This window comes from Mixophyes fleayi, chromosome 12 (genome assembly GCF_038048845.1).
Source record: "Mixophyes fleayi isolate aMixFle1 chromosome 12, aMixFle1.hap1, whole genome shotgun sequence".
Classification (NCBI taxonomy): domain Eukaryota; kingdom Metazoa; phylum Chordata; class Amphibia; order Anura; family Limnodynastidae; genus Mixophyes; species Mixophyes fleayi.
The window spans coordinates 73,188,199-73,200,268 of NC_134413.1; the positions used below are offsets into that span (position 1 = coordinate 73,188,199).

The 12,070-nt window shown below is 48.5% G+C and overlaps 2 long non-coding RNA genes across 2 annotated transcripts; one reads left to right on the forward strand and one right to left on the reverse strand.

Moving 5' to 3' along the window:
- Window positions 1-6,976: 6,976 nt before the first annotated feature.
- LOC142108203 (uncharacterized) lies at window positions 6,977-9,771 on the reverse strand. Its single transcript, XR_012680118.1, has 2 exons — window positions 9,547-9,771; window positions 6,977-7,162 (listed from the first exon to the last, which is right to left on the reverse strand). It is a non-coding gene; the product is annotated as an uncharacterized LOC142108203 (long non-coding RNA).
- Window positions 9,285-11,914, forward strand: LOC142108205 (uncharacterized). The gene is made up of 2 exons (XR_012680119.1): window positions 9,285-11,137; window positions 11,731-11,914. It is a non-coding gene; the product is annotated as an uncharacterized LOC142108205 (long non-coding RNA).
- Window positions 11,915-12,070: the final 156 nt, after the last annotated feature.

Consider the following 12,070-nt stretch of genomic DNA (forward strand, 5'->3'; position numbering starts at 1 on the left):
GCTGGCACGGGGGCATGTGTGATGGTTATAGCGCTGGCACAGGGGGGATGTGTGATGGTTATAGCGCTGGCACGGGGGCATGTGTGATGGTTATAGCGCTGGCACAGGGGGGGATGTGTGATGGTTATAGCGCTGGCACGGGGGGGATGTGTGATGGTTATAGCGCTGGCACGGGGGACATGTGTGATGGTTATAGCGCTGGCACAGGGGGGCATGTGTGATGGTTATAGCGCTGGCACAGGGGGGGCATGTGTGATTGTTATAGCGCTGGCACAGGGGACATGTGTGATTGTTATAGCGCTGGCACAGGGGGGCATGTGTGATGGTTATAGCGCTGGCACAGGGGGGGATGTGTGATGGTTGTAGCGCTGGCACGGGGGGGATGTGTGATGGTTGTAGCGCTGGCACAGGGGGGGATGTGTGATGGTTGTAGCGCTGGCACAGGGGGGGATGTGTGATGGTTATAGCGCTGGCACAGGGGGGGATGTGTGATGGTTATAGCGCTGGCACAGGGGGCATGTGTGATGGTTATAGCGCTGGCACAGGGGGGGCATGTGTGATGGTTATAGCGCTGGCACAGGGGGGGCATGTGTGATGGTTATAGCGCTGGCACAGGGGGGGCATGTGTGATGGTTATAGCGCTGGCACAGGGGGGGCATGTGTGATGGTTATAGCGCTGGCACAGGGGGGGCATGTGTGATGGTTATAGCGCTGGCACAGGGGGGGCATGTGTGATGGTTGTAGCGCTGGCACAGGGGGGGATGTGTGATGGTTATAGCGCTGGCACAGGGGGGGCATGTGTGATGGTTATAGCGCTGGCACAGGGGGGGATGTGTGATGGTTATAGCGCTGGCACAGGGGGGCATGTGTGATGGTTATAGCGCTGGCACAGGGGACATGTGTGATGGTTATAGCGCTGGCACAGGGGACATGTGTGATGGTTATAGCGCTGGCACAGGGGACATGTGTGATGGTTATAGCGCTGGCACAGGGGACATGTGTGATGGTTATAGCGCTGGCACAGGGGGACATGTGTGATGGTTATAGCGCTGGCACAGGGGGGGATGTGTGATGGTTATAGCGCTGGCACAGGGGACATGTGTGATGGTTATAGCGCTGGCACAGGGGACATGTGTGATGGTTATAGCGCTGGCACAGGGGGGGCATGTGTGATGGTTATAGCGCTGGCACAGGGGGGGCATGTGTGATGGTTATAGCGCTGGCACAGGGGGGGCATGTGTGATGGTTATAGCGCTGGCACAGGGGGGGCATGTGTGATGGTTATAGCGCTGGCACAGGGGGGGCATGTGTGATGGTTGTAGCGCTGGCACAGGGGGGGATGTGTGATGGTTATAGCGCTGGCACAGGGGGGGCATGTGTGATGGTTATAGCGCTGGCACAGGGGGGGATGTGTGATGGTTATAGCGCTGGCACAGGGGGGCATGTGTGATGGTTATAGCGCTGGCACAGGGGACATGTGTGATGGTTATAGCGCTGGCACAGGGGACATGTGTGATGGTTATAGCGCTGGCACAGGGGGGGATGTGTGATGGTTATAGCGCTGGCACAGGGGGGGATGTGTGATGGTTATAGCGCTGGCACAGGGGGGGATGTGTGATGGTTATAGCGCTGGCACAGGGGACATGTGTGATGGTTATAGCGCTGGCACAGGGGACATGTGTGATGGTTATAGCGCTGGCACAGGGGACATGTGTGATGGTTATAGCGCTGGCACAGGGGGGCATGTGTGATGGTTATAGCGCTGGCACAGGGGGCATGTGTGATGGTTATAGCGCTGGCACAGGGGGCATGTGTGATATAGTGCTGGCACAGGGGGGGCATGTGTGATATAGCGCTGGCACAGGGGGGGCATGTGTGATGGTTATAGCGCTGGCACAGGGGACATGTGTGATGGTTATAGCGCTGGCACAGGGGACATGTGTGATGGTTATAGCGCTGGCACAGGGGGGCATGTGTGATGGTTATAGCGCTGGCACAGGGGGCATGTGTGATATAGCGCTGGCACAGGGGGGGCATGTGTGATATAGCGCTGGCACAGGGGGGGGATGTGTGATGGTTATAGCGCTGGCACGGGGGGGATGTGTGATGGTTATAGCGCTGGCACGGGGGACATGTGTGATGGTTATAGCGCTGGCACAGGGGGGCATGTGTGATGGTTATAGCGCTGGCACAGGGGGGCATGTGTGATTGTTATAGCGCTGGCACAGGGGACATGTGTGATTGTTATAGCGCTGGCACAGGGGGGCATGTGTGATGGTTATAGCGCTGGCACAGGGGGGGATGTGTGATGGTTGTAGCGCTGGCACGGGGGGGATGTGTGATGGTTGTAGCGCTGGCACAGGGGGGGATGTGTGATGGTTGTAGCGCTGGCACAGGGGGGGATGTGTGATGGTTATAGCGCTGGCACAGGGGGGGATGTGTGATGGTTATAGCGCTGGCACAGGGGGCATGTGTGATGGTTATAGCGCTGGCACAGGGGGGGCATGTGTGATGGTTATAGCGCTGGCACAGGGGGGGCATGTGTGATGGTTATAGCGCTGGCACAGGGGGGGCATGTGTGATGGTTATAGCGCTGGCACAGGGGGGGCATGTGTGATGGTTATAGCGCTGGCACAGGGGGGGCATGTGTGATGGTTATAGCGCTGGCACAGGGGGGGCATGTGTGATGGTTGTAGCGCTGGCACAGGGGGGGATGTGTGATGGTTATAGCGCTGGCACAGGGGGGGCATGTGTGATGGTTATAGCGCTGGCACAGGGGGGGATGTGTGATGGTTATAGCGCTGGCACAGGGGGGCATGTGTGATGGTTATAGCGCTGGCACAGGGGACATGTGTGATGGTTATAGCGCTGGCACAGGGGACATGTGTGATGGTTATAGCGCTGGCACAGGGGACATGTGTGATGGTTATAGCGCTGGCACAGGGGACATGTGTGATGGTTATAGCGCTGGCACAGGGGACATGTGTGATGGTTATAGCGCTGGCACAGGGGGGGATGTGTGATGGTTATAGCGCTGGCACAGGGGACATGTGTGATGGTTATAGCGCTGGCACAGGGGACATGTGTGATGGTTATAGCGCTGGCACAGGGGGGGCATGTGTGATGGTTATAGCGCTGGCACAGGGGGGGCATGTGTGATGGTTATAGCGCTGGCACAGGGGGGGCATGTGTGATGGTTATAGCGCTGGCACAGGGGGGGCATGTGTGATGGTTATAGCGCTGGCACAGGGGGGGCATGTGTGATGGTTATAGCGCTGGCACAGGGGGGGCATGTGTGATGGTTGTAGCGCTGGCACAGGGGGGCATGTGTGATGGTTATAGCGCTGGCACAGGGGACATGTGTGATGGTTATAGCGCTGGCACAGGGGACATGTGTGATGGTTATAGCGCTGGCACAGGGGGGGATGTGTGATGGTTATAGCGCTGGCACAGGGGGGGATGTGTGATGGTTATAGCGCTGGCACAGGGGGGGATGTGTGATGGTTATAGCGCTGGCACAGGGGACATGTGTGATGGTTATAGCGCTGGCACAGGGGACATGTGTGATGGTTATAGCGCTGGCACAGGGGACATGTGTGATGGTTATAGCGCTGGCACAGGGGGGCATGTGTGATGGTTATAGCGCTGGCACAGGGGGCATGTGTGATGGTTATAGCGCTGGCACAGGGGGCATGTGTGATATAGTGCTGGCACAGGGGGGGCATGTGTGATATAGCGCTGGCACAGGGGGGGCATGTGTGATGGTTATAGCGCTGGCACAGGGGGGGATGTGTGATGGTTATAGCGCTGGCACAGGGGGGCATGTGTGATGGTTATAGCGCTGGCACAGGGGGGGATGTGTGATGGTTATAGCGCTGGCACAGGGGACATGTGTGATGGTTATAGCGCTGGCACAGGGGACATGTGTGATGGTTATAGCGCTGGCACAGGGGACATGTGTGATGGTTATAGCGCTGGCACAGGGGGGCATGTGTGATGGTTATAGCGCTGGCACAGGGGGCATGTGTGATATAGCGCTGGCACAGGGGGGGCATGTGTGATATAGCGCTGGCACAGGGGGGGCATGTGTGATGGTTATAGCGCTGGCACAGGGGGGGATGTGTGATGGTTATAGCGCTGGCACAGGGGGGGCATGTGTGATGGTTATAGCGCTGGCACAACTCCGACCTCTGACCCCCACATCGTCAAACTGCAGAGAAACAAAACGAAATTAATTATGTATTGTGTCCCTTTCTGTCTTTAGTGTCATACATCACACAAAGTGCGGGTTTGATATCTAGATCGTTTAATCTGTTTTTCTGAGCGGCCGCGGAGCATCATGGAAGTTGTAGTTTATTCAGCGCCGACCGTAGGCCAAGCGCTGGCTGTGAGGGCCCATGCCCTGGCGGGCAGTGCGGGGGCTGGATAACACCACGGAGGAGGACGAGGTCAGTCTGCCCAGGGTGAGGTCGGTGACACGTCCTCTGTATGTTGGGGAATCTGGAAAGATCGGTCCTCCATGTACGTCATACTGCTGTTCCACCAACTACCGATAGGTGGCGCTGGAGCGCATGGTGTGTGACGGAACAGCCGTCGCTCCTCAGCTGCAAGTCACCCATGTGTCAATCATATGTCTGCCCCTTTCCCTTTAGATTGTAAGCTCTTGTGATCAGGGCCTTCTTTCCTCCTGTTCTCATGACCTATAACTTTTGCTCACAGCTACACTGCGCACCCCCTCCTTGGGCTCTCTGCCCATTGACTCTACTTCCCCATGTGTCAGTCATCTGCCCCTTCCCCTTTAGATTGTAAGCTCTTGTGATCAGGGCCCTCTTCCCTCCTGTTCTCATGACCTATAACTTCTGCTCACCAGCTACATTGCGCACCTCCTCCTTGGACTCTCTGCCCATTGTCTCTACTCCATTGTCATTACACCTCTTTCAGTAGCTCTAAAACTGCTAGTTGCACCCACGCTAATGGGCACCGGTTACAGCCTGAATATACCCCTTGTACCCCAGTAGTGCAAAAGTTATAGTGTTATTTGTTTACTGTATTGTACTGTTATATCATGTACTGTCTTCTTCTTTGCTATCTTTAAGGTGCTGTTATTAATAATAATAATAATAATAATAATATGTGTAAAACCTGGGTGAAGAAGGTTATATTAAACACAATTTACACTCTTATCCTTCCGTCTGATAGGAAACATTTTATCAAGGTAACTGACCACTAAGTAGGATGAGGTGACAGCTGATTGGAGAGTCCCCACCACGGTCTTGCGTCCCAATTGGTCAAAGCATGCCCACCATAAATACTGTATACCTATGTGATCAGTCATGTGATACACCTGAGTGAAACATAAAATTGGTCTAAAATTGTCACCATAATTCAACAAAAATCTTGATTGTAAAATATGTTATTCAGAAGATATTTTATTTCTGGTATTTAATATAAAACGTTGAAAATATGTAAATGCATTAAAAAGTAATTAAAGAGCAGTTTTGAATTTGGATGCATGAAATTTAATAAAAAAACGTGAGACATGGGACATTGCGTCGGCACACGGACATCTGTGTCCACGATGAGGACACGTAGGAGTGGCCATTGCAACTGCCATGGAAGCTTGGTGAGATGCAGGACACTACTTTCCTATATCGGGAGAGATGAATTCTTTTCGAATACTGCGTGAAGGAAACATCTTCCAAGGTCAGGCAAATTATATGAAGAACACCGTCATTCTGAAAACAATTAAAATGATCGCTGTGGAACATCTATAACAAACATGATTTTGAGGAATACATTTCACTCTCAACACGTTTGTAGGAAACTCGACCACACGTGACGAATATACACATGTAAAAATATCCATCCCTCATCAACTGATCACAAGAGGAACAACCTCTGCTCTATTTCAAGTTCCATCTACAACACAGTTAACATCTTTCCGAAAATTATTGGATAAGATCAGGGACTGTACAGACCGTTTTAGCGGCCACTATGCAAATCTCTGTTGGCTGTACTATGTAGACCTCCAAATTTATGGTGGCAATACAATGAAGATGCCCAAATCTCTAGCAGTAGAGAGGTACAGAGCCTTCTATACCATATCTCTCCCTGGTGCTGAGGCAAAAGCATCCTCCTATCATCTGGTGGGCCAGTCTGATGCTATAAAGCAGCTCAGGCACCAGTGAAGTCATAATTTTGGGTGGGAGATCGAGACGGCCCCGATTCCTGCTGACATGCGGACGCTGTTTAGTTCCTGTGCACAGAGCGCCGCCTGATCTCTGCTCCTCCCCCGGGTGCTTGGATCCTGTGCTCCTCCACGTACTTCCCTAATTGTTAGGTTGTCTGTATTTCTCCTTTCCCAGCCCTCCTCCCACTGTGCATGTTTGCCCTTAGTAAGCAGTATAGTGTGATGCGGGTTATAATTACATCCCAACAATACTTTGCTGTTGGAACAAAGTCATTACTGATTGCCCCACCAGAATCGGGTCAATGACATTTGACTCTTATCAGTGCCTCCGACTCTTCAGTGTTGTGGAACTACAAAGCACAGCATGTCCTGGCTGAGGGCAAGAAAATCCTAAATGTTCTTGAAAAAAAAATCTAAAATTACTTTTCAGGTACAATAATAAATTATTATAATTATTGTTTAATTATATAGCCCACCATAATCCGCAGCGCTGTACAGAGAATATGTAGTAATTCACATCAGAGCTTGCCATTGGAGCTTCCAAAAACATACTGGTAGGTTAATTGGCTGCTAACAAATTGGTGTGTGTGTTAGGGAATTTAGACTGTAAGCTCCAATGGGGCAGGGACTGATGTGAGTGAGTTCTCTACAGCGCTGAGGAATTAGTGGCGCCATATAAATAGCTGATGATGATGATGAAATATATACAGTCATATTATTTAATAACCTATAGCCCTTGTACCTCAACATTTTTCACATATTTGACCCATGTCAGGACACACATGAGACATTGGAAGTATTTTTTATTTTATTGATGGTCTTGCAAATTTCCTGGCCCTTTTGTCCCACAGAACATAAGTCTTCAGCAACGGACGCTGCTACTGTTGCATATGAAGGGCGACTGGAGTCCTTGGAACAAGATTTTCCTCTATCCCAACATCCTGTAGTGGAAATAATACCGGTTGCCCCTTCCTGGAAAATAACATATTGTTATTTATAATGCAAAAAAAACAAACCAATGTGTTATTTCAGTTCCCATAAAAAAGAAAATGGACCCGTCACATACACACATTGAAGGCAGCCATTATGTTTATTTGTGCCTACAAAATATCTGCCTTCAGTGTACTGGCACATTGATAAGCGAAGAGTCTAATGAACTAAAAAAATACAACTTGCATCATGAAATCACATTTTGCAACAATAAATGTCTCACGTTCCCTTATCACCGCAGATATATCACTTGTTATATCCTTATGATGTCTGACTGGATTTTTGCAATGTGTTAAATCAGGCCTGTCCAACCTGCGGCCCTCCAGGTGTTGTGAAACTTCAAGCCCCAGCATGCTTTGCTAGTAGACAACCTGTTGATAGCTGGAAGGGCATGCTGGGACTTGTAGTTTCACAACATCTGGAGGGCCGCACGTTGGACAGGCCTGTGTTAAATTATTTCAACTCCTCACAATCACAACCACCATATCAGCTCTTGTCACCGTCAGTGTTGAGATTAATTTTTGCAAAACTGTGGCCCTAAAATCAGCAATTGGAAGTATGTTTGTAGTAGTATGAATAATCAAAGGTTCATAGAGTGGTCGCAGTCATGCTGGCAAACGGAACTGCGCTGAAGCTTCGTTCAAATAGAAGAAAACTTTTTTTGGGTGTTATTGAGAGGTAATAAGGAGGTTAGGTCAGCAAGATAGCTAATTGTCTTACTAGCTTCAGACCCCACAGTGCGCTTCCTCAGAGGCTAATACCTAGGCTGCTATGCTTATATATAGTATGTATACTCAACATTCCATATTTTCCATGACAAAAGGGCGTGGCGTGTCAGATTATGGGTATTGTCATGGCTAAATTTGGCGTTTCGTATCAGATTATGGGTATTGTCATGGCTAAATTGGGCGTGTCCTATCAGATTATGGGTATTGTCATGGCTAAATTGGGCGTGTCCTATCAGATTATGAGTATTGTCATGGCTAAATTGGGTGTGTCCTATCAGATTATGGGTATTGTCATGGCTAAATTGGGCGTGTCCTATCAGATTATGGGTATTGTCATGGCTAAATTGGGCGTGTCCTATCAGATTATGGGTATTGTCATGGCTAAATTGGGCGTGTCCTATCAGATTATGGGTATTGTCATGGCTAAACAGGGACGTGGCCTGTCAGATTCAGGTTATTGTCATGGCTTAAATGTGGCGTGGCTTCAGTGGACTGGGGGCGTGGACACAGGTGAATTAAATGCATATTTAATATTTGGTTTTGAAAAGCACCAGGATGGCGGATTGTAAAACAGAGCAAGTGTAAGGCTCCAGTCATGACAGTACGACTCACACTGCTTGTCACATATGAGTTAAGCGACACGCCTGCATTTTTATTTTGATCATCTATATAACCCTTTTATGGGATAATATCAAGTTTTTATGGTTTATTCCTTAAGGATACACAATGTCTCAATTCTTATCAGTCTCCTAGTGAATTGATAGGCTGCATATTGGTTCACGTAAAAGATGGCCGCCTCCACTGTTTGTAGGTTGTCTGCATTTTAAATAAATAAAAAATATATATTGTTGTGTATTAGTATTTAATTGACACAATTATACATTTGCTTGGTATTTTTTTAAAAAAAGACATCACTAGTGGAGGACAGCCCATCTCCGAAGATATTTTTTTTTGTTGAAAGCAGATGTCATAGATGCTTAATTCATCCCCACGTCTTTCAAAGCAGCAAACCGTCCAACTGTACCAATTTTTGAGGACAGTCCCAATTTGAGGGATAATGTTGAAGTTGGAAGTAGCAGTGTTGGAATGTTCACCACCCCTCGGAATGTTGGAAGGAGCAATGTTGGAACGTTCACCACTCCTCGGAATGTTGGAAGTAGCAGTGTTGGAACGTCCACCACCCCTCGGAATGTTGGAAGGAGCAATGTTGGAACGTTCACCACTCCTCGGAATGTTGGAAGTAGCAGTGTTGGAACGTTCACCACCCCTCGGAATGTTGGAAGGAGCAATGTTGGAACGTTCACCACTCCTCGGAATGTTGGAAGTAGCAGTGTTGGAACGTTCACCACCCCTCGGAATGTTGGAAGGAGCAATGTTGGAACGTTCACCACCCCTCGGAATGTTGGAAGTAGCAGTGTTGGAACGTTCACCACCCCTCGGAATGTTGGAAGCAGCCATGTTGGAACTTCCAGCACCCCTCTGCATACTAGAAGCACTAGGCACGCCCCCAGTGTGTGTGTGGCCACTCCCCACCATAACTTGCCCCATTATGATACTTGGTCCCGCTAAGAGTATTAGAAAAGTCGTGTGGTATGAAGCAGTAATACAATAATAATGATTAAGATGAGTTAGCCCTACCTCTTGTTCTTTTGAACGCAATTAACCTTCTTCTTGATCTCATTTTACGAGGGCGCTGTTGTCTACGAGCCATATGGATGTCAGTGCTATTTTTGTTCAGCTCTTGTAGACCTTTGGTTGGGAAATCCCAGCAACTAAGTTGTGCCCACTGCCATTATGACATCACGAGACCCGAGTAATAATTGCATGGGTCACGTGATAAAACTGCATCTACAGCCTATCACGTGGTCACATCCTCTGCACTTCTTGTAAAAAAAAAAAAAAAAAGCATACATCTGGAATTGACAATGGTGTAAGGATGGGTTGGGGGGTTTCTGGGTGCCTTGCACTCCACCATCTGGATCTGCCCCTGTCCAGTACATCTCTCACATATAGGCTTGGTGTAGAATGCATGAGTGGGAACAGGGCTAGCAGATGGGCATTATGCTGTTGGCTCGGTCAGGACAATGAATGGACATCAGTTCGTCTTTCACTATTTGCATGTTTTGAGCAACATTTTCCAAAATATTTGTCTCGTTCAGCACTTGGCGGCAAAATTTTGCACCTATTACCAGCGGAATTTGGCTTTACGCGTTCCCAATCATATCACGCATGGGCAAGCAATTCAAAATGCACCCAGACTGCTATCAGCAAGAAACACATGTACCCACCCAGCAAATCGTGGAACATTTTTAAATTTTGTTCTAGGATAACGTTGCTCTAGACCAGGGGTGGTTCAGTGCATCACCAGGTCCCAAAGCAAAATTTGGGTAGGCCATTCTTGCCCCCCAGACCCCTGTCTCTCTACTCTCCAAACACCAGAACAGGGGCCTCAGGGGTAGCGAATACCTGGGAAGGGTCCTGTAGTGGCTGTACGCCAGTTAGTTCTGTCCTTGCACTAGACAGTATGAATAATTCTCTTATTAGTAACCTATAGCAATGCTACACAGGGTAAAGCTTCAAGCTGGCCACACCCACATTAATATATCAGGAAGTATTTACTAACACAGGAGAAACAACACAGACAGTAATTCATAGCAACCAATGAGACCTTTTCATGATCATGCTCTACACCTGTGTGGCTAACCTGTGACACTCCAGGTGTTTCTGAAACTACAAGTCCCAGCATACCTTTCCAGCTGTAAGCTGCTATATATTGGCAAAGCATGCTGGGACTTGTAGTTTCACAATACCTGGAGTGTCACAGGTTAGCCAACACTGTTATAGACCGCTTATAGCTAATTGGTTGCTACTACACCAGGCAAGTTTTATTATGGCTGATGGTCACTATACCCCCCACTGACTGCTAATCAGTACTGAGGTCACATTATGTCATAATGGCATTAAGCCTGGCTATTGGGACCACCAGTTACAAGCCAGGGCTGAATAAATATTGACCTGAAAAAGTGGTCAGCTCTTCTAGAACAGCAGGTGATAGCAGAGACCGCTGTACATCGTATGAGACAACAATCATCATCTCTGGCTTAGCCAACCTATTGTCAAGTACACAGAGACATCAACAAGATGGTTTCCAAAAGTTCTCCGCGCAGGAAACATCAACCATGCAGGAGGAGAGTGCATGCACATAGGAAACACAGCAGCGGTGACAGAGGTTATTTTAATGTGTTAATTATTTTTTTGTCCTGTAGATATTGCAAGAATGACACGAACATCCATAACATGTACTTAGCAGAAAGAACCACGTGGACTGATTGACAGCTTCTTGGCTGTCATACAGTAGATTATACTTGTGCCATTTGGTTATTATATATACATATACCTGTTACCATAAACTTGCAGCCCCTTCTCGTTCAATATAAGAAACTAGTGAATCGATTGCATATGGGTTCGGTGGACAACATGGCTGCCTCTACTGTGTGCAACATCCTAAACTTAAGAGATAAGCAGGATATTGTGTAGCCAACAGTGACCCCATGGCATGCTGGGTAGTGCCCGTAGAGAAAGGTTTTCAAATTAAGTATTTTCTGTAAAGTTACATAGAACGGATTCCTGGACAGGGAGGGGGGGGGGGGGGGATACTTGACTTAAGTATTTCTTTCAAAAATGTTACAAGGTTCATTTAAAAGTACAGATTCCCCCAACCAGTAAAGTCTAATTATTCACCCCTGACTTGAATTGGGAGGGGAACCCGAAGCACCTAGACTCCCTGCCAGTGAGGTAACCCCAGTGTTCTCTTGTTTCCAGGCGAACGTCTCTGTTATTACCACTGTCGCAGATATGAATAGCAGCGGTGGAAAGTCTAACTGCGGAGCCATTGCTGGAGTGCTGTCCAATGCCCCTGGAACAGAAGAGACCTGAAAAATTGGGCATACAATATATATTGAAGAGCTAAGACACTTCTACTGCAATAAAATGTAACACCGTGCAACTTTGTGTGCAATTTCATATTAGTAAAATGTGATACGCGGTTTGTGGTGAACTTAATTTGGTCCCATATAATAAGCATTGTTGTAGTAATATAGTGCCTGGATATGCTGCCGTCTTGGGCAGCCACTGAATCGTTATCCTCAACCCCCCCCCCCCC